We start from the raw sequence: 22,821 nt of genomic DNA on the forward strand, positions 1-22,821 counted from the left end.
TTTTTCAACAGTTTAATTATTATGAGATACTTTTCTGAGGAGAAGAAGAAAGACACAATCTATTTCTTTAAATGGGAATTTCCTTATGATGGAATATTCAAGCCTGTAGCAGGAAACCTCCTGCAGCACAGTCTGGGAACAGCCCTTTGATTTCCAACACAAAGTAAAAGGTGGGGTGTGTTGTGAGGGTTTCTTAATTAAATTAATTTTTATATTTCGTAAGATTGCTTTTGTAGTCCTGAAGGTAATTCAGATAGTAAAACAAAACAATGCAGGAATTTTTCTGTCTCCTGCAACTGCATGGAGCACTTGTTTCTTCATATTAATTTCAGAATTAATCCTGACCAGCTGAGGCCCAGTCAGTATGTTCCTCTGATTTTCTATGAGAAATGTCATCAAAACATTTTTTACATCCTGTGCAAATGGTATATATAGTTTAAATTGCCTTTTCTTTATCGTGCTACAGTAGAGGAGGCTGCAGAACCAATAACAGGACTGGGGGAAGCAAACAGCACCAGAACAGAGTTAGGGGCCAGTGAGAGGGTTTGCAACAGCACAAACACCTCAGCACAAGGTGAGTTACCCAAACAAGATGTGAAGTTACATTGCTCTCTGGGGGATAAAGGCATGGAAATGTGTTTTCTCCAGGGCAGAGGACTCAGAACACAACACATTCACCAGACACTGGCTGCTGTTCCAAGGTTGCTGTTCCAAGGTTGCTCCCCTGTTGTTGCCATGTTCTCTCTCAGCTGTTCCTTTGCTGCTCTTCCTTTCCCTGAAACTCTCACCTGTGGATTTTCCACTTTCTGCCAAGATCACAGCACCAAAACCTAGACCATGATCTCTCCCCTCTTTTCTGGTCACGGAGCAGATGCTGGAGGGCAGAGAGTGAACATGCTGTCCATGGCTGTGCTGGGTTTGAGAGTCCTGCTGGCAAAGAGCATCGCCATCAATGCCCTCATGAGCATCAAGTTGTTTCTTTTCTGAGGTAAGGGAGCTCACAGCTCTCAAACACTGGTTCAGAGGCCAAATTTCATTAAATGTACTTGAAACCTCCCTTTGCTCTTCCAGACATAGGGAATGAACCCAAAGAAGAGCAGGAAAGAACTTGAACCAGCAGCACAAGGGGGCTGAACAAGCAGGGCCAGAGCTGCTGACAGAGACCAGCCAGGACACAAGGCAGCACCTTCCCCTGAAGACATGCAACACTCTGCACTCCTGCCTGGCCAGCTGATTTACACTCAAGAGTTTTAAGTGCTTTTGCTGTTTCCTCTCCTCTGAACACTGAGGAGAGTGGATTTATCCTCATCCTCCTGCTAAGCAGATCCCCCCACTCTTCTGGCATTTGCACACCAGTGTCCAGCCTGCTTCTGTAGCTTTGAAAACTCCAGTGCTCACTGCAGACAGATGGCCTTTGACAAGCACCTTTCCCAGGCATGTTGTGTTACTGCCTGTGGAACTGGAGCAGCACTGCTGGGGGAATTCCAGCCCAGGAGCTGCAATTTGTAGCTTTGGATTTAGATAGATTTAGTACCAAAAGTGTGTATTGCAGATAAGAAGAGCTGTGTAGAATCTGAAGTGATTTCATTTAACTAGATAATGTTCATTTCTTGATTAAGCCTGTATTTCTTCTGCCAAATTATTGCAAGTGCATTTTAGGTTCCTGTAATAGTGACAAAAATAAAGTTGTGCGAGCACAAACTGCAGTGGGTTTTCTGTGCTTTTTCTTCTGAAACTGAGATGGAATTGCTGAAATCTAACTACCCTAAAGCCCACTGGGGTCAGAAGCACAGCTTTGATATTGCAGATTTCCTGTTGGCTGAATTTGTCTTTTGCAGACTTTGTGCAGGGAAATGTCTCTGGCACATTCAGGAGCCTCAGTGAGGAGAGTCCTTGCTGAAGGCACGAGGGAGGAAAATGCTCCTGTCAGCAGAGGAGAAACCCTGCTGTTGTTTTGTACTCTTGGATAGGATGAAGGGGCCACCAGAAAATCATTTGGGGTGGTTTGATGGATTGATAGTTTCCATAGAAACTTGGCTCTTGCCTAACAGAGCCCAGCCCACACCTTCCCCAGCTCATGCCCCTCTCACAGGCTACAGGCAGGATGCTGTGGTCACCATTTCTGACTCAGTCACACCAGGCAGCATCAACCCTCCCCTTGCTTTGGAAAACACAAGGTAACCACATCCTGAAGGGGAGATAAGGCTTTGCTCCCCCTGCCTGAGCTCCTGCAGCCCTCAGGAGAGCCTCTGCACAGGCCACAGCAAGGACTGCTGCACTGAGCTTGCTCAGCTCACACCCTCAGGCCCTGCAGACACCCAGAGAAGAGCCCCAGCCCTTGCAGAAGCTCTGTGAAATTTGCATGGCAAATCCAAATCCAGTGAAATGCTCATTTAGTGCATTCTCCCACCAGAGCATCAATCAAGGGGAGCCGTTCACCAAGATTTCTATACTGATTTTCCAGTGACACCCAGAACCTTTTTCTCAAGCTCTCCACACCTGTACCCAATCTCTCAGGCAGATTTCTATTTTGAGAATATTCCCTCAGACAAAACCAGTGGAATCAGATGCAGAGGAGGGAAAGGTCATTATAATACCCTCTGTTAAAAGAAGCACATTTGCATGTGGCATTATCCTGACATCTGAAAAAACAATATTGTCCTGATTCCAGAATAATAGAGGATGATTATAAGCAGAACTCTTTGGTACAACACATTTTTCCCCACTACTTCTCTTTTCCTAGAGATTAATTTGCATCCATGGTTGACTGTGCTCATAGAGCCTTTGCACATCTGCAGAGGTTGAGCCACTGACCCTGGAGACATTCAAAAGCCATCTGGACATGGTCCTTGGCAAACAGCTCCAGACAGTCCTGCTAGAGCAGGGGAGACCCAGTCACCTCCAGAGGTCCCTTCCAGCCCCAGTCCTTCTGCATTTCTGTGACACCTTTCTCATACTGGGGCCAATGAGAAGTTCAAACTTTCTTTCTATACCTTTAGTCAGGGGTTTTGTTCACCTTTGCCAAGGGGGGAAGGAACTCAGGTTTTCTTTTCAAAGGGCTGTTGCAGCACACCAAGCCTGATGCGCTTCACATCTCAGCAGACTGGGAGCAGCACAGAAGATACACAAAAGATAATGACCATTAATGAACATCTCCAAACATCAGCCCTGGCATGGTCAGAGACACCTGGTCTGGGAAAAGATCAATGAGAGTGTCGCAGACATTTTTTCACAGATATCCTTTCTTTCAGATTTCTGTGTCTTCTGGAGGGCAGAGGCCTCAGAAGATAATGTAAACAATTGTTATCAGTTGCTGTGGAATGTAACAGGGGCACCTTGATTGGCTCATGTTCCTATGTTTATAATTAAGGGCCAATCACAAAGTGCAAGCTAGGGACAGAGTCCTTGGACACAACTTTGTCATAGATTCTTTCTTTCTATTCTTAGCCTAGGAGCTCTGCAAACCTCTCTCTTTATTTTTATTTAGTATAGTTATAATGTATTATATATCATATATCAATAAATCCAGCCTTCTGATCTAGAAACAAGATTCACCATCTCTCTCTCACCAGCAGCGACCCACTCAGGACGCTGTAATATGAGAGAACCAAGACTGAGAACCAAAATAACATCGAAATTGCAGGGATCAATAAAAACCAAATACTACAAACTGTGGAACTTGGGAGCAATGAGCATTGAACCAATGAATTTCCCTGGGTTTTGACTGTTGAAGTAAAAGAAAACTTTTGAAAATCTTGTGTGATGGAAGGACTTTCTCTGCACAACCTGTGCAATGTGTGGATGAAATTATTTCTGTTACACATCTTAGCCCGAATAAAGTAATGACTTGATCTCTAACATTAAAAAATGCTGTGGGAGAGCTTCTTTTCCCCCAGTGTTTTGGTGACTTGACCAGCCACAATGTGAACTTCAATAAAAGTTTAAAGTAATTTGAGGACAATTTTCACCTCTAGCACATTATTTTTCCTGCCCCTTAGTGAGTCACACACAGTGTGGTATCTGACATCTGCCCTGCTCAGTAACTCAAAATGGTGAGAGCTCTCTCCAGTGGCAGTGAACATTAAAAGCATCCTGAAAGAATAAAGCTCTCTCCAAGAGGTTACACGGGAAAACATTATGAAGAACTCCACGGCAATGGGCTATACTAAATACCTTTTTGTACCACTGAATCCTTCTGCTGTCTTATACAGCATTTGAAGTACAATCTAATAATCACATTACTGCATCTGCTGGGTATAATCTAACCTGTCTCTTTTGTGTCCTGAAATACTAAAAAGTTCCTGGTAAAGTTAGTTCTATTGATGTAAACTGAACTTCTTTCTCTGGTCTCTCCTGCTACCTTCTGGCCAAAGTGTTTATTGTTCTCACAACAATTTCAAATTTCTGAAATCCACAAATAGTTCAAACAGGAGATAAAAAGCAAAAAAACAACCAACCAAAGAAACCACCCAAACCCCACAAGAAGTGGTGTGCCTGGTCATGCCACAAATTAAACTTCTTTTCTCCTCATTTCCATTCTGCCCCTGCCAGCAGGAGCAGTTGGGAACTCCTGCAAAGTGATCCAGAGGCTTTGGAAAGAACAGGATCAGGAAGCTGAAAGGAGATTCAGGGAAGCTTCATTTGAAACTTCAAACTAAAGCTGGTTTAGCGGTGGAAGTTAGTTGTAACAGAAGAAATGGAGTAAATACAGGAAGCACTTGCAGCACTGCTTTCAAAATTCCTTAGGAATCTCAATCTGAAATACTGCAGCAGTCTCACACATGGGCTTCCTGACAGTGTCCTGTACAGATCAGGCTAAATATCTTAGTAAGTCCCCATTCCTGATTTATGATCAGAATGGTGTCTTCCGTCAGGTTTTGCCTTGGATTCACAGGTGAGAAACTGTGGTTTTGCCAAATTCTCTGAGAAGCATTTCTCTTTTCTAAATGTCAGGAAATACTGGAGGAGGGGGGAATGCTGGTAATGAAAAGTGGTATGTAGAAAATGACAGGAGGAAACCCAAGGCTCACTGAAGCAAGCTCGACAATGTGTAGGTTAATTCATCTACAGACTTGTTATTATCTGGATCTTTTTCAGGATGCAGTGAGTGATGTGTGCCCTAATTGGGTGCATGAAGGAGAACTACGTGGGGTTGCATTCATCATTATTGCATTTCTGAAAACCTCCCATAAGAAATTCATCCACTTAAAAACATGTGGAACAAGTTAGGATATACAAGGAATAGCTGAACTGGGCATATCCATCACAGAAACTCATTAGCAGGATGGTTAATCACCGGACTGCAAGGGAAGTCCTCTTTCTCTCTTTCCCGAAAATTTCAGTCAGCAGAAGTTATCTGAACTGAAGTATTGGAAACCTGATGCTCCCTTGCAAAACCACTCAGGACTGCAGAGCTCCTGGCAATGTCTGTTTTTCCAAAAGACAGCTTAGAAAATAGATGTGAATTCTTGGATTTCTGTAGGGAGGGATTACATGATCCCTGGCTATGCCAAAGCCTCCCACAATCAGGGAAATTCCTCTTTTGTGACCTGTATTGAAGCATAACCTGCAAGGAGACAGGGTAGAGACACCCCAATGTTCATTATATGGAGGCCTCTAAGAGGCAGTGTCCACACACAGTTTTATTTTGATGACAAATAGAGTCTCTGGCCATGGGGTTCCACCTGCCTGGAAGCACTACTAGATCATCCTTGGGAGACTATCTCTCTCTAACACTTGACAGGAGTCACCTGTCCTCTTCACAGACCCTTTCTCGGTACCCACAGCCCTGCACAATATCATCATGGGGAGCTCATATGAGAACACACACAGGGTTAGGTCTCACAGCCACAGGAACAGCCCCAGCAGCATTGGCACCAGTGGCTCCATACCTGATCCAACTAATGCTGAGATCAGATTGGTCTGCAGCCCACTCTGGAAAGATCTGTTCTTATCTCAACCCTTTATGCCCCACACTGGTTGCCAAATGAGGCTGTTGGGGTTTCGGAATGAAATTTCCCTATTTAGAGTTCCCACTGAGCCACTCCAAATCAAGCCTGAGGCTCTTTCACAGGATCACACAAAATGTGAGTATGGAGAGGGCTTCACAGAAAGATGGGGACCACACAGAGTGAGAGACAGCCAGGAGGGCAGCAAGAGCTTCAAGCTGTGCTCCTGGTGCCCCACCTCTCCCCCTGAGTGCTGTCACAGGCAGAGGGAGGGACCAGCAGGGCCTGGGCCTGAGAGCAGTGCCAGAGGCCCAGGCAGGGCAGGTGTGGGCAGAGCTGTTGTGCAGGCGCAGAGAAGCTGCAGAGAGGCCACGGAGAGCGGGCCTGGCCATGTGGAGTGCCCTGTGCGTGGGCTTCTTGCCCATTGTAGGTAAGTGCAGGCAAGGGCTGCTGGCCCCGGGAGCTGAGCGTGGCCCTGGGCTCTGCAGGGCTCTGGGCAGCTGTGCTGAGCGCTTGCAGCCGCAGCTGTGCCCCGGCTCCAGCTGCCCAGCCGTGCCTGTGGAGCACGGGGAGAGCAGCCCTGCTCCTCTGGTGCCTCTGAGCTGGGCACCTGCGTGCCAGCTGCCTGCTCTGCAGCCTGGGCACACGCAGGGCACCTCCCTGCTGCACTCAGATCTCGGGGCCCAGCGCTTGGCCCTGGCACTGGACACTGCTCCTGGGGCACTGCGGCCCCTCTGGCACAGAGCAGCTGGGCCATGGCAGCACAGGGCACAGCCCCACTGCCTGCGACAGCCCTTTGGCTGTGCTCTGCTCACCCACAGCAGCTTCAGGGACAGGACAGAGGGTGCCTCACCATCCTGTCTTCGCAAGGACATAGGGATTTGTCCACCCATGGTGCAATTCTTTCCTACTTCTTTGGGAAAAGCAGAAAAGCTTCCTGTCAGACTGGGAAAAGGATGGAGGGAAATGTGGTCTCATTCCTTGTGAGCCTTGCTAGCTGCCACCAGCTCTGCCCATCAGTGTCAGCTGGCTTCCAAGAGGAGGATTTTGTCCTAGAACTCGTCCAGTGCCCCTGCAAGGTCCTACCAGCATTGCCCTGCCCTTTGCTGGATCTTGCAGTGACTGTGCTTTGCTCTCACTCTCTGCAGCAGTCTCGCTTGCTGGTGCAGCTACATTGGAGCAGCCCAGGGAAGTGACCGTGCAAGAGGGAAAAGCAGTCACCTTGCAATGCCGCATGAAGGGGGATTCTATGAGGTACTACTCCGTCTCGTGGTACCGTCAGGGCCCAACTGGCTCTCAGGAATGGATTTACAAGGAGGATGGCACCTATGTAGAAGGTTTCAAGGATCGCTTTCAGATAAAAGATGATAAGTTCAAGAACAGCTTCCCACTGCAGATCCGGGCAGCAGAGCCAGGCGATGCAGCAACCTACTACTGTCAGGCAAGAATCACCCTGGAGCAGATCTGCAGCAGAGTGAACCAAAAACCAGCAGATGGGGATGACAGATCTTTCTGGCAGCTGCTGCCCAGGGCTCTTGTCAGGCAATGGCAGGTGCAGGAAACCTCCCTCTGGCTGGGTGGCACTAAAAGGCACTGGAGGGAGGGCTGCTGGAAGGGCTGGTGCCATTGTTAATGCAGGAGGAAATGTATGCTGGGAACTGCAGAGGCTGCAGTTTGGGGGAGTGCAGGTTTAGTGCACCTCACTAGGGCTCCTGTCCAGCATGGCCTCATTTCTCCTTGGTGCCTTGGGTGCAGACCCTTGGGATGATGGGGATGTCTTGCTGGAGCTTCCAGAGTGCTGTGCTGGGTGCACCAGGCTGTTTAGGAAAGCCAGATCAGCAGGGATGACACTGCTCTACAGAGTGGCTGCTAGAGAGCACCTGACCAGGGAGAAGGAGTTCATGTGTGGTGAGTTGACTTTGGCTGTCCTCCAGGGGCTCAGCAAGCTGCTGTCCCAGTGCCCCTCCTCTACTGGACAGGAGGAAAAATCCACAATTTATGTTTGTTGGTCCAGACAAGGACAGGGAGATGTCCCTGCAGTGCCATCGTGTGCAAACACATTGACTTGGGTAAATGAAGTTATGTCATTGCCAATCAAGTCAATACAGTTTAGTAAGTAGAGTTAATTTTCCTGATAGTAGCTCGAATGGGACTATGTTTTGATTCTGTGCTGGAAAGAGTGTTGGTAATTCAGGGATATTTGAGTTATTGTTGAGCAGTGCTTTCCTGGAGTCAAGGCCTCTTCTGCTCCACATTCCACCCACCAGTGAGAAGCTAAGGGTACACAAAATTTGGGAGGGAGCACAGCTGGTTCAGCTGACCCCAGCTGACCAAAGCGTGATTTCAGGCCATGGGACATCATGCTCAGCATATAAAGATGAGGAAGAGGAAGGAAAGGGGGGATATTGAGTGATAGCATTTGTATTTCCATGTAACCATTAAACATGATGGAGCTCTGCTTTTCTGGAATAGGTTGAACTCTTGGCTGTGGATGGGAAGTAGTCAATGAATTCCTTGCTTAGCTTTGCACACACAGGCAGTGTTTGCTTTATTTATTAAAGTGTTATGTGCTAAACCAATCAATTTTCTCACTTTTACACTTCCAATTCTCTCCCAGTTCAATGAGGGGGCAAAGGAGCAAGCAGCCGTGTGGTGTTTAGTTACCATCTGTGGTTAAACCATGACCAAGAAACACAATGGGCACTGAAAGGACTGCAGTTTTAACATGGAAAAGCAGAACTGAACCACATTTGGATTCTTTGTGATGTTTAGGGAGTTTCACAATAACACTGCAGTAACACAATGTTATAACAGCAGTCAATTAATTGTATCTGAAGAAAGAGCAGCACTGCACCAGGAACTGCACTGCTAAGATGGACTTTCCCAGGACATGATGAAAAACTCCTTCTCTCCACTCCCAGCTCTGGCTCCATGTCAATAAACACAGGTGCTCTTCTTCTGAGCACTGTGCATTCATTTCTTTCTTTACAAGTGTAGGCTTTCATGCAAGACCTAAGGAGACCTGTGCAAATGCATCCATGGGCTTGCTCCTGAGCACAGAGCCCAAGGCATCCGAAACAAGAGTTACAGATGCCAGAGGGTCAGGCAGTCCTCCCCAGGCTTTGCCACAACTCCCCTCCTTTGTCTCTGTCATGTGAAAGCAGGAGGCTTCCTCAACTCTTAGTGTGAAATTTCCTCAACCCTTAGTGTTTAATTTCTCTGTCATGGGCCCAGAAAAGCTGAGACCCTTGTGCCCAGCCACTCTGTCAGTGTCCAATTAGGGTGGCCCTGCACTGAGCCATCCTGCTGGATCAGAGGGCAGCTCTACTGACTCACTCAGGGAAAAACCAGAGTGAGGGAGACACCTCAGTAGGTTTTCCCTTTTATTGGAGTGTGTTCCCTGCTGCCAGTGACCCAGAAAGCAACCACACTGACAATTTTGGAACAACACTCCTGAAAGTACAGGGTCCCTGAGGGAGCGTTCCCCACTGCTTGTGGGAGGCCCGCTGTTTTCTGCCACTGCTTGAGCCTTTTTCCTACACTTTAACTCTACACCCTGTGTCCGCCCACCCTCACGGCTCCTGCCACAACTTCAGAGATTTTGCTACACTTTGTTTGCCACCTGGCTGTGCTCACCTCTGTTGTTCCAGCTTGCCACTCCGAGGCTCCTGCTGCAGCACATTTCACCACCCTCAGTGGCACTGAGACCGGCTGCTCCCTGTGAGTTTTGCAAAGGGAGCCACCTCCCTTCTCCTCCACCGCCTGAGCCGCCATCGCCTCATGAGGGAGCCGAGCTCGCGGCACAGCGCCCCCTGCTGGCGTGGGGGAATCACTGCACCCGCCCTGCCCGGCCGGGAGCCAGCAGCGCCCCTGCTGGCTGTGCCCGGAACTGCACCAAAGGGGAAAGCGCCTGCGGCTGAGAAGCCGGGCCTGGGTGTGTGAGTCTGTTTGGTGCTGTTGTTTGAGTTGTTATATTTATTATTAAATTACTATTATTCCTTCCCCTGTATCTTTGTCTGAAAGTACCATATAATAATTAGCCTAGGATGACATTATGATGGTTGTATCCCCATTTGTGTGTTTTGTTTATGCTGGATATTTTGTTCTGTGGCTTCAAGTCTGGCTCTGAAAAGCAAATGTTTTGTTTTGGTTTTGCTATCAGCCGCTCCCCCACGGCTGGTGGGAGACACAGACAGGGCAGTACATAGTGCCGCTTTTGCTTTTTGCTTGGTTTTTCACTTTGCTCTCACTCTTGCTTCTGCTTTGCTCCTGCTTTGCTCTTGCTTTTTCCTTCTGCTCATTAGGTAGTTTAGCTAAGCAGTCCATATTTTTCCTGGACTGTTTCTCCTTTTGCTTTTTTTTTACCTACTTGAACCTGCTTCGGCCCAGGACCTGGGAAACACCAAGAGTTTGCACCTTGTGGCTGCAGCAGCTGTCCCAGCACATGAGGGACTGATAACAGAGCCACTGCTCCCAGGAGAGACTTTCTGAATTTGTCATCTTTTTCAGAGTGGTGTCACCCGGTATTGTTCATTTTGTGTGCTGGGGGTGCTGTGCCTGTTAAACAAACAGGTTCTTTCTACCTCTCTCCAAGGAATCCTTCCCAAACTGGTTGGGGGGAAGGGCCATGTGGGTTTGCTTTCTCAAGGGGCCCCCTTTTGGAGGTTTTCTCCCAAATTTGCCTTAAATCAGAACAATAATTTATATAATTATATAAATATATTTATATAGTAAGTTATAATAATTCAGAGGGAAGGGGGTCATATTTTTCCATTCCAAGGGAGGTTCTCACTCCCATGGCAGACAGCTGTCTTTAAAACCAAGACACTGCTCCAGGACACTGATAGCAAAAAGAAAGGCAGAACTGAGCTTTTAAAGTAAAGAAATGCCAGCACGTGTGGCTTGTGGGTGGCTGTGAGCACAGGTGTTTCTCTGAGGCCACTGGAATGCAAAGGGGGTGTTTAACGGCCTGGGAGATCTCAGTGAGGAGCAGGGTGAGGTCTCAGTGCTCTGGGAAGATTTGCCAGGCAGGGCAGGGGATGTGAGAGGCACCTGTGTGCGCCCAGGCCTGGGGCAGGAGGAGTTTAGGGCTTGTTCCCTTTTTCATGCCAAGGGTTGAACCGACTGCAATCCTTGGCATGAAAGGGTTCCCATCACATCAGCACATTCTCCTGCTGAGCTTTCCTGCAAGACTCAAGCAACAAGGAAGAGAAATAAAAATGACACACTCAAGGGAACAGCAGATGAGCATTTCCCAGTTACCAATGGGAAATAGTAGCATTGCTATTTTAATCACTGATTAAAAATGAGAAATACACCTCTATCCTTGGGAATAACAACATTGCAAACAGGATGAAATCATGGTATTTGTGGCTTAGAAACTCATTGAAAAGCCATACAAATAAATGAAAATGCAAACAATGGCCAGATCAGTGGTCAAATGATCAGTTCACAAGATTTAAAAAATTTAAGGGGAAAAAACTGCTGATCTAATTGGGACAAAACGCATATGACCATTATAAAAATGGAATTCATGCACGAAACACTAAAAATTAAATCGCTGAATAAATAAGCATCTTTAGGTCATTAACGCAAAGAGAGTTAATGAATGCCCCATCAGCTGAACCAAAATATCTTCTGAAAAATTTCTAAACATGGTTAGAATTTTGATTTCTCTTGCAAATAGGCTTTAAGGACAGATGTGCTTGAAAGTCTAGAAGGGCTTAGGGAATACAGAATGAAAATTGATATAAAGTTATTAAGCCCGAGTGACTTCTCCCCTGATACAAATCAGTGCGATATTTTAATGACATTAATACTAACTACTCAATCTGCCAAAAAAAGCAAGGATGATAATGATATTTTTAGTTTAAGGAATCCTCTGGAACAGTGTTAGATGTTCAGAAGTAGAGCAGTGTAGAGGCACAGGGAAACAAAAGGCAGCACTACAAAAACATGAAAGAGGAGACATCACCTGGCACTGAAAAGCCCACAAATGTTTTTGTAGAAGTGCCTAGCACAGTGTGAACTACGTACCACAGTGATTCAAAACAACTGAACCACCACACACAAACTGTCTCCCTCCCTCCTCTTGAAGGAGGAAACACGGTGACTTTACTTAATCCATTTTTCCTCAGGCAACTGTGTGCACATACACAAATTTGATTACCAGAATTACTCAAACATCAGAAAACCTCTTCTATTTTTCCAGTTTCCTCACCGTTCAACCTGAGATCTTAGCTCTCACAAACAGGTCATTTTAGACGGTTGATAACCAGCTCCAGTTGAACAAGTGGACAGGAAGCCACACTGACTGTATCTGTATTTAGATATTTCTATTTAAGTTCACCATTGTGTTCTTCTCTTTGTCTCAGAGCACAGAAGAAGATTTTGCTAAGAACAAAGATCCTTTTAATTTCAGATCCAACAACAGCCAGGAGCAGATGCATGAAGAACAAGACCCTTCACTTTTTGATCCTCACTGCCAAGGTTTCAGTGCCTCTACACGACAAAGTACAATCATTTTACCTACTATGACCTCTTACCTAAAACACCATGAAGACTTTCTAAGGTATTAAATGACCTCCCAGACACCAATTCTGAGACCAAAGGGCAGTTTTCTCCTGCTTCTGAGCACTGAAACAAAGGGAGAAAAGGGGACAGCTTTCAGCAAGTCATGAGAATTTTCAGAAGTGCTTTGAAAAAACAAAAAAAGTACTGATTCTTTTCCTGCTTTCTATCCAGCCTAACTCCATCAGACTTTTCGGAGCTGTCATGTAATCCCCAAGATCTCATATACAACTCAAGATTTCAGATATTACATTAGATTCTTCCTTGAAAGCAATATGATGTTTTTTCATGTGGTATGCTGGATCTCAAACCACAAAAGAAGTCATGTGACTGCCTGTATAATCCAAAATTCTGTCTAGTGGAACAGAGACAGTTTTTGCTATGAAATACCTCACTGTGTATGGGGGGCTGGGGGTACCACAATGATATAAACAGGATAAGGACCAGTATAAAAACCCAAAGAAGGAAAAAAGGTGAGGTATTTTGGGAAAGAAAGGAGATGGGTGACTGTAATGTTTAAGAAGAGAAGTAGAACCTCGTTCATATATTTTCTTGTATCCTGGATACATAAAAGAGCTCATAAAGGTTCTAAAAGGTGGAAGAAAGGGAGACGTTGAAAATTCTTTGCTCAATTAAGCTAACTGAAATCATTGAACTAATCAAGGAATTTTTTTCCCTTTTCAGTTTACAAACTAAATGTACCTCCGGGTGCTCTCATGGACTTGAACCCATGGATAATTAGACCAACTATCTAGCAATCCATCTCTTGATTTACAACAAATTTTAACACCATGAAGAAAGAGTGAGTTATTGGAATAAGTCTTACCAATGTGACAACAGCAACTGGATCAGGGACGATTCTCACAGTTGAACCAAGTAAGTGACATTTCTTTATCTCTAAAACTTCACTGTAAATTCATGTGGGGGAGAACAAGGGAATTTAAAGGTTTGGGTTCACTGAAAGAAATTTCAGCTGCAATAATCCCTTGGATGCACTCGCTCTCCAGCCAGGCTTTCAAGCCAAACCCTCAGCTTGGATCTGCTCAGGAAGGTTTCCCAGGAACATCTGGGCTGACTCTGCTCAGCACCATTATTCCATGATCCCCAAACACCAGCAGGGCACTACTTAGCCTGTGATAACTTATTCCCACTTTGGGCAGCACTCTGGCCCAAATTCGCTGTCCAGTGTCCAATTCTCCAGCGGGCTTGCACTGACTGACTTGGGGCAGGAATGCAGAGCTCAGTGAGGAGTTCCCAGGATGAGGAGTTTTGAGACAGATCTGTAACTCCTGGTTGGAGAAGTTCTGGTTTGACACTGGCACCACCACACTGAGAGTGTCCCCAGGTAAGGCATTCCACTGTCCTGGGGACAGAGCAGGAAGGAGGTGAAATAGCCTTGGACTAAAATTCTCACAAGTGCCTCATAGCCAAGAACTCCTGGAATGAAAGAAAATTGGCTCCAGGTTGTGTGGGTTCTGAAAAGACCAATGTGGGGAGTAGGCATTATAGGAAGCCTGACTTATTCCTATCTTTCTTTGGAATTCTGTGATGAACAATAAAGGTGCTGGTCACCCCAAGCTTTTCTAGGGAAATGTGAATGTTGGGGTGCTAGAGGGGTTTTTGATATTGATCTCTGTGATCCAGAAGTATAAGGTGCATTCCTCAGGAATTGTTGTTTTGCTTTTAGAGGACTGCATATCTTTAAAGAACTTCCCATGTTACTTTACATCCCTAAAACCTCCTGCTCTCCCTCCAGAAAGTTGTGGGACTGCCTCGGGTGCTGCCTAATATCTGTCCATGTCTGTAGGATATGTTGCATGAGAATAAAGGTGTATTTGGGAACAGTCTCACTGCACTTCCAGTTTCAAAGGGACAAAGGAATGCAAATTTACCATTTCGGAGGTAGTCCTTTTCTTTCCATGCTGTTCAATGATTTTCTTTTTACAGCTAAAAACACAATCTTTTCAGAGCTGACCAGAGACTCTGGAATTATATTGGACAGTAAAAGATCTTGGGCCTTATGAATCAAAGTCCCTTTCAAGTCAGAAGAAATAGTATGTTGAAGCCAAAGTTTCCAGAATGTAAACAACCTCCCCCTTTTGGTTTTGAATTCTTTTGAGAGCTACTAAAATGCAATTTGACAGGCATACATAAAGATATACATTAATTTATTTTACCCTAATTCTATATTATACATGTTACACATGTTATGTATGTTATATATTATATACTATATAATTGTTATTATATAGTTTGGTGCTGTTGTTCTGTTTGGTGCTGCTTTTTGTTTGGGTTGTTATCTATCTATTTATTATTAAATGTTTTGAGAATACTCCTACATCAAAATGACATAAAATAACAACCATTAGTGCCACTGTGGGATACTCCACGCATATTCTGTTGAGGGCTCAGTTAAGGATAGAGAAGTCTTTCCCTTTGGTCAGGGTTGGATTATTCCAGATTAAACATTCACTGCGAATGCTAAGGCCCATTACTTTCTGGGAATAGAGGGCTCCTCCTGTGACTTTATAAGAAAAGCAAAGAAGAAGAACAGATTTTTCTCTAAATAAGTTTTTAGGACATAAAACATGCATCCCTTCCAGGAGCAAGCAATGGTAGGAATTCATGGTTGTACTGTCAGGGAATGCAAACTAGTGGGACTCAGGTGACCATTCTGGGGTCAGATAAAACAGATCTTCTGCTCTCTGAACCACAGTTGCACTATGTGCATTATTGCTTGCTGAAGATCCTGCCCAGGGAGCTATTGCAGAGAAGAAGCCTGGTTGTGTTCTGGCTGTTTGGAAAGCCTGGAGAGGAGACCACATGAAAAGTCCTTCTCAGAGAACACAGAATGCACAGCACTGACAGGCTCTGGCCAAGCCTGGTACAAGAGCTGGGAAGGCAGTGTTGGATTTCTGGAGGGTGTCTGGCTGCTGGAGATGTGCACAGTGTATAGTTGTGCCTGTTTGATCAGGAGAGCTGACCCATGAAGTTGTGGCAGAGCACGGTTTGTCTTTCACCTCAGTTCCTCAGCAGTGTCACAGGGCTGATGGGGAAAGGGTGTAAAATCAGAGCTCCTTGATCAAACTTCCATCAGTACCCTGGGATGAACAAAATGTTAGAGCTGAGGGATCTCTTGACCCACCTGCAAGGCAGACACCATGCAAAATGAAAAGCCTCATGCACCTCTCTTTAGCCAAGAGACCCCTCAGGATGCTCCTGACAAAGAAGACATGTCCATCTTTGTGGATGTGTCTGACATCTTTTCATAAGCTGAGCCCTTTCTGGCAAGGAAGGCTGCTGGAGGATTCCTTTCAGTTCCATGGTTTTACTCTAATTCAAATTGCTAATCTGAGTTAAACACTGACATTGGTTTTTGAGATCACCCTTGATTCTCCACCTGTGACCTGACATAGAGGGAAGGGTATTTTCTCTAATAAACAAATTATGGTACCACAATGATTTGTGGGCAACTAAATTCTTTTGACACCAATAGTTTTCATATAAGACAGCTGGTTGTGAGTTTCAGCAATCTTCTTTTCTTGCTTGTACCTCTAATGACAAGGAGTAATGACATAAAAGACACTAAATGGGATTGTTACAAATTAGTCACAGCTGAGTATCCATGAATTTTGGGTCACTCAGGACCCAGGCAAGCCTGCAGTAAAATCAATCCTGTCCAAATCATGGAGTTTGTTACATACAGTCCAAAAACTTCTATCCTAGAAGTCGTGGAGAAAACAACTGCATCACAAGTTGTTACCACTGTGGAAACAACACCTTTGCCAACGACTTTCCACACCGAGATCATCGGCTCTGAGGAACAAAACACAACAATGGTGATGTGCACGGACAAGTCCGACAGCAGCATGGTAACAATACTGCCAGGTACGGTTTGGTGGCACAGGTGCAACATTTTTCTAGGGACAATGTCCTGTGGGGCTTGGTGTTCTTCTCCTGCTAGTCAGCATTGCCCTGGGCAGCCAGCAAAAATTGGAAAGATATTTGGTATTTCAACAGGGAGAGCTGAAAGTTGTTCCAAAGCATCTGAAAGAAATGGTTTCAACTGTTCAATAACTTTGGGAGAGAGGGGGAAGACACAATCTCTTTGATTAAAACAGGAATTTCCTTATGACTACATGTTTCACCCTGCAGCAGCAAACTTGCTGCAGCACAACCTGGAACAGCCGATCCAACACCAACAAAAAGTTCAAAGTGTGGCATGTTTTGGGGTTTATTACTAAATCCCATTTTATATTCTGTGGCATTGTTTTTGTAGTCCTGAAGGTCATTCAAGGTGCTCAAGGGGCTAGTAAGAGGGTTTGCAATAGCACAGAGCCCTCAGCACAAGGTGAGTTACCCAGATAGGATGTGAAGTTACATTGCTCTCTGGGGGATAAAGGCATGGAAATGTATTTTCTCCAGGGCAGAGGACTCAGAACACAACACATTCAGCACACACAAGCTGTTGTTCCAAGGTTGCTCCTGCCATTACACACAAGCCCAAGGAAGGAAAAAGCAACAGAGACAGACTTTGGGTTCCCCTCTTGTTGCCATGTTCTCTCTCAGCTGTTCCTTTGCTGCTCTTCCTTTCCCTGAAACTCTCACCTGTGGATTTTCCACTCTCTGCCAAGATCACAGCACCAAAACCCAGACCATGATGTCTCCCCTCTTTTCTGGTTACTGAGCAGACCCTGAAGAGCAGAGAGTGAACATGCTGTCCATGGCTGTGCTGGGTTTGAGAGTCCTGCTGGCAAAGAGCATCGCCTTCAATACCCTCATGAGCATCAAGTTGTTTCTCTCCTGAGGTAAGGGAGCTCATAGCTTGGTGTCTGGAAAGCCTGGAAGCATATGCCAGGAGTGACTTTCTGTCCCTGTGTATGTCCTTAGCCCCACAAGCAATCAGGCCTATTCATCTGCTCCTGAGTCCATTTCACGGCCCCTGTGGCGAAAACACAACAACGACCAAATCACACACATGAAAACCACTTTCCCCCCTCAAAAAGCAATTAAGACAAGCCCACCCTGACTCCCAAAGGACAAAGGAAAAGGCCTTTTTCTGTATTCAAAGCTCAGTTCTTGAGGCTTGTTCCCAAATTTTGTTTGCCAGAGAAACACTGGTATTACCTGAACAGCCCAAGAAATATCTCATTGACTATATCAAGTGGCAGAGCACAAAGCCTGGAGAAAAACCCTGACAAATAAAGATTCAAAGGCAAGGATCCCAAAATAAAAACATGTGGGAGTAAAGAGAGGAAGGGGGGGATTTTAAAATTAAAGTATATGAAGAGGAACAAAAGACAGTCCAGCCTAACTTTTGTGAGTGTATCTGTCGCATAGGCCCAATTTCATGAAATTTACTTTAAACCTCCCTTTGCTCTTCCAGACATGAGGAATGAACCCAAAGAAGAGCAGGAAAGAACATGAACCAGCAGCACAAGGGGGCTGAACAAGCAGGGCCAGAGCTGCTGACAGAGACCAGCCAGGACACAAGGCAGCACCTTCCCCTGAAGACATGCAACACTCTGCACTCCTGCCTGGCCAGCTGATTTACACTCAAGAGTTTTAAGTGCTTTTGCTGTTTCCTTTCCTCTGAACACTGAGGACAGTGGATTTACCCTCATCCTCAGTAGGTCTCCCCACTCTTCTGGCATTTGCATAAAAGTTTCCAGCCTGCTTCAGTAGCTTTGAAAACTCCAGTGCTCACTGCAGACAGATGGCCTTTGACAAGCACCTTTCCCAGGCATGTTGTGTTACTGCCTGTGGAACTGGAGCAGCACTGCTGGGGGAATTCCAGCCCAGGAACTGTCATTTGTAGCTTTGGATTTAGATAGATTTATTAAGAGCGTATTACAGATGAGAACAGCTCTGTAGAATCTGGAGTGATTTCATTCAACCAGACACTGCCAATTTCTTGATTAAGACTGTATTTCTTCTGCCAAGTGTATTGCAAGTGCATTTTATGTTCCTGCAGTAGTGACAAAAATAAAGATGCACTAGTGCAAAATGCAGTGGGTTTTCGGTGCTTTTTCTTCTGAAACTGAGATGGAATTGCTGAAATCCAACTGGCCTAAAAGCCCACTGGGATCAGAAAAAAAATCTTTAATGATGTAGATATCCTGTTGGCTGAATTTGTCTTTTGCAGACTTTGTGCAGGGAAATGTCTCTGGCACATTCAGGAGCCTCAGTGAGGAGAGTCCTTGCTGAAGGCACAAGGGAGGAAAATGCTCCTGTCAGCAGAGGAGAAACCCTGCTGCTGTTTTGTACTCTTGGATAGGATGAAGGGGCCACCAGAAAATCATTTGGGGTGGTTTGATGGATTGATAATTTCCATAGCATCTTGGCTCTGGGCTAACAGAGCCCAGCCCACACCTTCCCCAGCTCATGCCCCTCTCACAGGCTACAGGCAGGATGCTGTGGTCACCATTTCTGACTCAGTCACCAGGCAGCATTAACCCTCCCCTGCTTTTGAAAACACAAGGTAACCACATCCTGAAGGGGAGATAAGGCTTTGCTCCCCCTGCCTGAGCTCCTGCAGCCCTCAAGAGAGCCTCTGCACAGGCCACAGCAAGGACTGCTGCACTGAGCTTGCTCAGCTCACACCCTCAGGCCCTGCAGACACCCAGAGAAGAGCCCCAGCCCTTGCACAAGCTCTGTGAAATTTGTTTGGCAAATCCAAATCCAATGAAATGCACATTTAGTGCATTCTACCACCAGAGCATCAATCAGGGGGAGCCGTTCACCAATATTTCTATACTGATTTTCCATTGATATCCAGAACCTTTTCTCCAGCACTCCACACCTTATCCCTATCTCTCAGGCAGATTTCTATTTTGAGAATATTCCATCAGACAAAACCAGTGGAATCAGATGCACACAAAGGAAGGGTTCATGACTAAGTGCTATTATAATCCCTTAGTCATAAATTCTTGATGAAGTCTGGGACTAGGATTGTATCCATCCACACCTCCTCTAGAAGGATTTTAGAAAGCAGGGGAGTCCTTTGTGCACCTCATGACTCAATGGGAGGCACTTCCTTTTACAGCTCTGCATCTTTCTTGTCCCTGGTCGCCACATCAGTCCCTCAATTAAATTTATTCCAATTTGTTGTTCCAATCCCTGATTCATCCATGGAGGAAAGCTGCAGAGTGAGCATTGCTGTGGGATAGTGCCACACTTTGGCAAATCTGTGTTAAACCTGTTTTTGCTGACACCTCTGGCAGTGAGCGTTTCATTGACCTAAAGCCCTCAGTTCATGACAGGGTCCCAGATTGTCCCCACTAAGCAGTGGCTTTTCACTTTGCATTGGCAATGCAGAACATGAAGCTTAAGAAAGCAGGAGAATAGAATTGTTCCCAGAAGAAATCTCACAACTTGGAGCTTTAGTGCAGTCCAATAATAAGATTGTCTTAGTGCAGTTAATTCTGCATAGGGGGACAGAATTTGTAGCTCCGTAGCCATCTGATACAAGGCGAGGAAAGTCTGTAGGGAAACTGTGCTCCACATTAAAATACCCTCTGTTAAAGCAGCACATTTTCATATGGGATTATCCCAACATCTGAAAAAACAATATTGTCCTGTAAAGGATCCCATGATAACAAAAGAATGGAGGATGATTACAACTCTTTGGTAAAATACACTTTAACAGTACTAGCCTATTCTCCAAAATGTGTCCATGCTTGATTGTGCTCAGGGCAAGGGCACAGCTCCTAATTCTCTCTTGCTGTCAGCACTGGGGGAGAACAGTTGGGCTGTTTCTTGCTGTGGGGAGAATTCACTGCCATAGCTGGAGCCCAGCCCTGTACTGCTTCTTCCTTACTGTGGGTGAGCCTTTTCTCCTAAGAGTAGCTGTTGGACTGGGACATTATCAACACCCTCCATCATTAGAAAGGCCCCTCACCATCCACTCAGGGTGAGGAGGAGAGGGAAGTATGGGACTCCAAGCCCCTGAGCCACCTCTGAGGGACTTTCTCCAGGCTGTGTTCAGAAGCCAGGCTGTCACTGCCCAGCCCCACTGCTTCTCTGCCACAGCTCTGAGTTCTTCCCTGCACTGTAACCCCACAGACCCTGCTGGCCAGGACATCCCACAGCTCTGGGTTCTTCACTGCCCTCCAGGACACCCTACATCTGCTACAGTGTGGAGTTTCGGATACACTTTGTTTCTGCCCCCCTCAGGGATCTGCTTGCCTCTGTCGTTCCAGCCACCGTGCTGAGCTTCCGGCAACAGCTCCTATTGCCATCCAGAGGGGCACCGCGACTGCTGCTGCAGCACATTTCACCACCCTCAGCGGCACTGAGACCGGCTGCTCCCCGTGAGTTTTGCAAAGGGAGCCACCTCCCTTCTCCTCCACGGCCTGAGCCGCCATCGCCTCATGAGGGAGCTGAGCTCGCGCCACAGCGCCCCCTGCTGGCGTGGGGGAATCACCGCACCCGCCCTGCCCGGCCGGGAGCCAGCAGCGCCCCTGCTGGCTGTGCCCGGAACTGCACCAAAGGGGAAAGCGCCTGCAGCCGAGAGAGGCCGGGCCTGGGTGTGTGGGTCTGTTTGGTGCTGTTGTTTGTTTGGGTTGTAATATATCTATTTATTATTAAATGACTGTTATTCTTTTTCCTATATATCTTTGCCTAAAAGCCCCATGTAATAATTTTTATAATTATATTTTTATATTTATGCAATAAGTTATAATCATTCACAGGGAAGGGGTTCATATTTTTCCATTCCAAGAGAGGTTCTCACCTCCCATGGCAGACAGCTGTCTTTTAAACCAAGACACTGCTCCAAGACATTGGTAGGAAAAAGAAAAGCAGAACTGAGTTTTAAAGCTATGAAATGCCAGCATGGGTGGCTGTGAGCACAGCCTGGCAGAGTGTCTGTGTTGCAGACATTTTTTCACAGAAATTCTTTTTGTCAGATTTCTGCATTTTCTGGGAAGCTGAGGGTCCCCAGAAAGAGAATATAAACAATTGTTATCAGCTGCTGTGGAATGCAATAGGATGCACCTATTTTGACCTGTCATTGGTTCATGTTCCCATGTTTATAATTAAGGGCCAATCACAGGAGCAAGCTAGGGACAGAGTCCCTGGACACAACTTTGTTATTCTTAGCTTAGCAAGCATCTGCAAACTTCTCTCTTTATTCTATTTAGTATAGTTATAATGTATTATATATCATATATCAATAAATCCAGCCTTCTGATCAAGAAACAAGATTCTCGTCTCTCTCTCACCTCCAGCGACCCACTCAGGACGCTGTAATATGTCTGGTTCTGTTTGGTGCTGTTGTTTGTTTGAGTTGTTATACATAAATTTATTAGTAAAGGACTGTTATGCTTTTTCCCATATCTTTGCCAGAAAACCCCTTAATTTCAAAGTTATAATAATTCAGAGGGAAGGGGGTCATATTTTTCAATTCCAAGGGAGGTTCTCACCTCCCCTGGCAGACACCTGTCTTTCAAACCATGACAGTCTCTCACACAGAGTGTGGTATCTGACATCTGTCCTACTGGGCAAGTCAAAATGGTGAGAGCTCTCTCCTGTGGCAGAGAGCATTAAAAGCATCCTGAAAGAATAAATTTCTTTCCAAGAGGTTACATGGAAAAGCATTGTGAACAACAAGGAAATCTGAATAGCAGGGGGAATATTTTGCCCACTGGCAAATTGAAAACTGTATTTAGAGTGAAAAACTAAACCCTGGCTGCAAGGCTGGTGTTTGGGAGAAAGGGTGGGCATATATTTAAAAGGATACTCAAAGCAAACCTCAAAACTTCTTTGATTTTTAATTTGCTAGAAATAATTCAAATACATGGAATGAGGTTTAAAAATATCCCCCACCCCCTTTTTTTAAAATTGGATTTCCTCATTCTTTTTAATCTCAACATTTTATTTGAGAGGGTAAACCAGACTGTTTCCCTTTCCCTTCACATAAACTTTTTGACATGTTTTGATAAGATGATAAATGTATTCTTTTATTGTTTTTTACTTAAACAGTATCAAACTCCATGATAGTGGACAAAACAGCTTTTTAAAAATAGCTTTTTTTTTGCCACGGAATCCTTCTGTTTTCTTATACAGCATTAAAAATACAATGTAATAATCATATTCCTGCATTTGCTGGGTATATTCTGACCAGCATGTTCTGTTTCCCCCAAATACTAAAAAGTTCCTGCTAAAATTAGATCTACTGATGTAAACTGAACTTCTTTCTCTGATCTCTCCTGCTCTCTTCTGGCCAAAGTGTTTATTGTTCTCACGACACTTTCAAAATCATGAAATCCAGCAAATAGCTCAAGCAGGAGAAAAAAAAACA

At 45.4% G+C, this 22,821-nt stretch overlaps 1 protein-coding gene and 2 long non-coding RNA genes across 3 annotated transcripts in view; all 3 read left to right on the plus strand.

Moving 5' to 3' along the window:
* LOC131568649 (M1-specific T cell receptor alpha chain-like) overlaps window positions 1–22,821 on the plus strand; it is a 163,649-nt gene that overhangs the window by 98,892 nt on the left and 41,936 nt on the right. The gene's annotated exons all lie outside the window — the stretch shown is intronic.
* On the plus strand, window positions 493–1,670 carry LOC131568651 (uncharacterized). Its single transcript, XR_009275744.1, has 3 exons — window positions 493–574; window positions 872–988; window positions 1,072–1,670. It is a non-coding gene; the product is annotated as an uncharacterized LOC131568651 (long non-coding RNA).
* On the plus strand, window positions 16,245–18,333 carry LOC131568650 (uncharacterized). The gene is made up of 3 exons (XR_009275743.1): window positions 16,245–16,406; window positions 17,210–17,326; window positions 17,905–18,333. It is a non-coding gene; the product is annotated as an uncharacterized LOC131568650 (long non-coding RNA).

Source organism: Ammospiza caudacuta, chromosome 27 (genome assembly GCF_027887145.1).
Source record: "Ammospiza caudacuta isolate bAmmCau1 chromosome 27, bAmmCau1.pri, whole genome shotgun sequence".
NCBI classification, from domain to species: Eukaryota; Metazoa; Chordata; class Aves; order Passeriformes; family Passerellidae; genus Ammospiza; species Ammospiza caudacuta.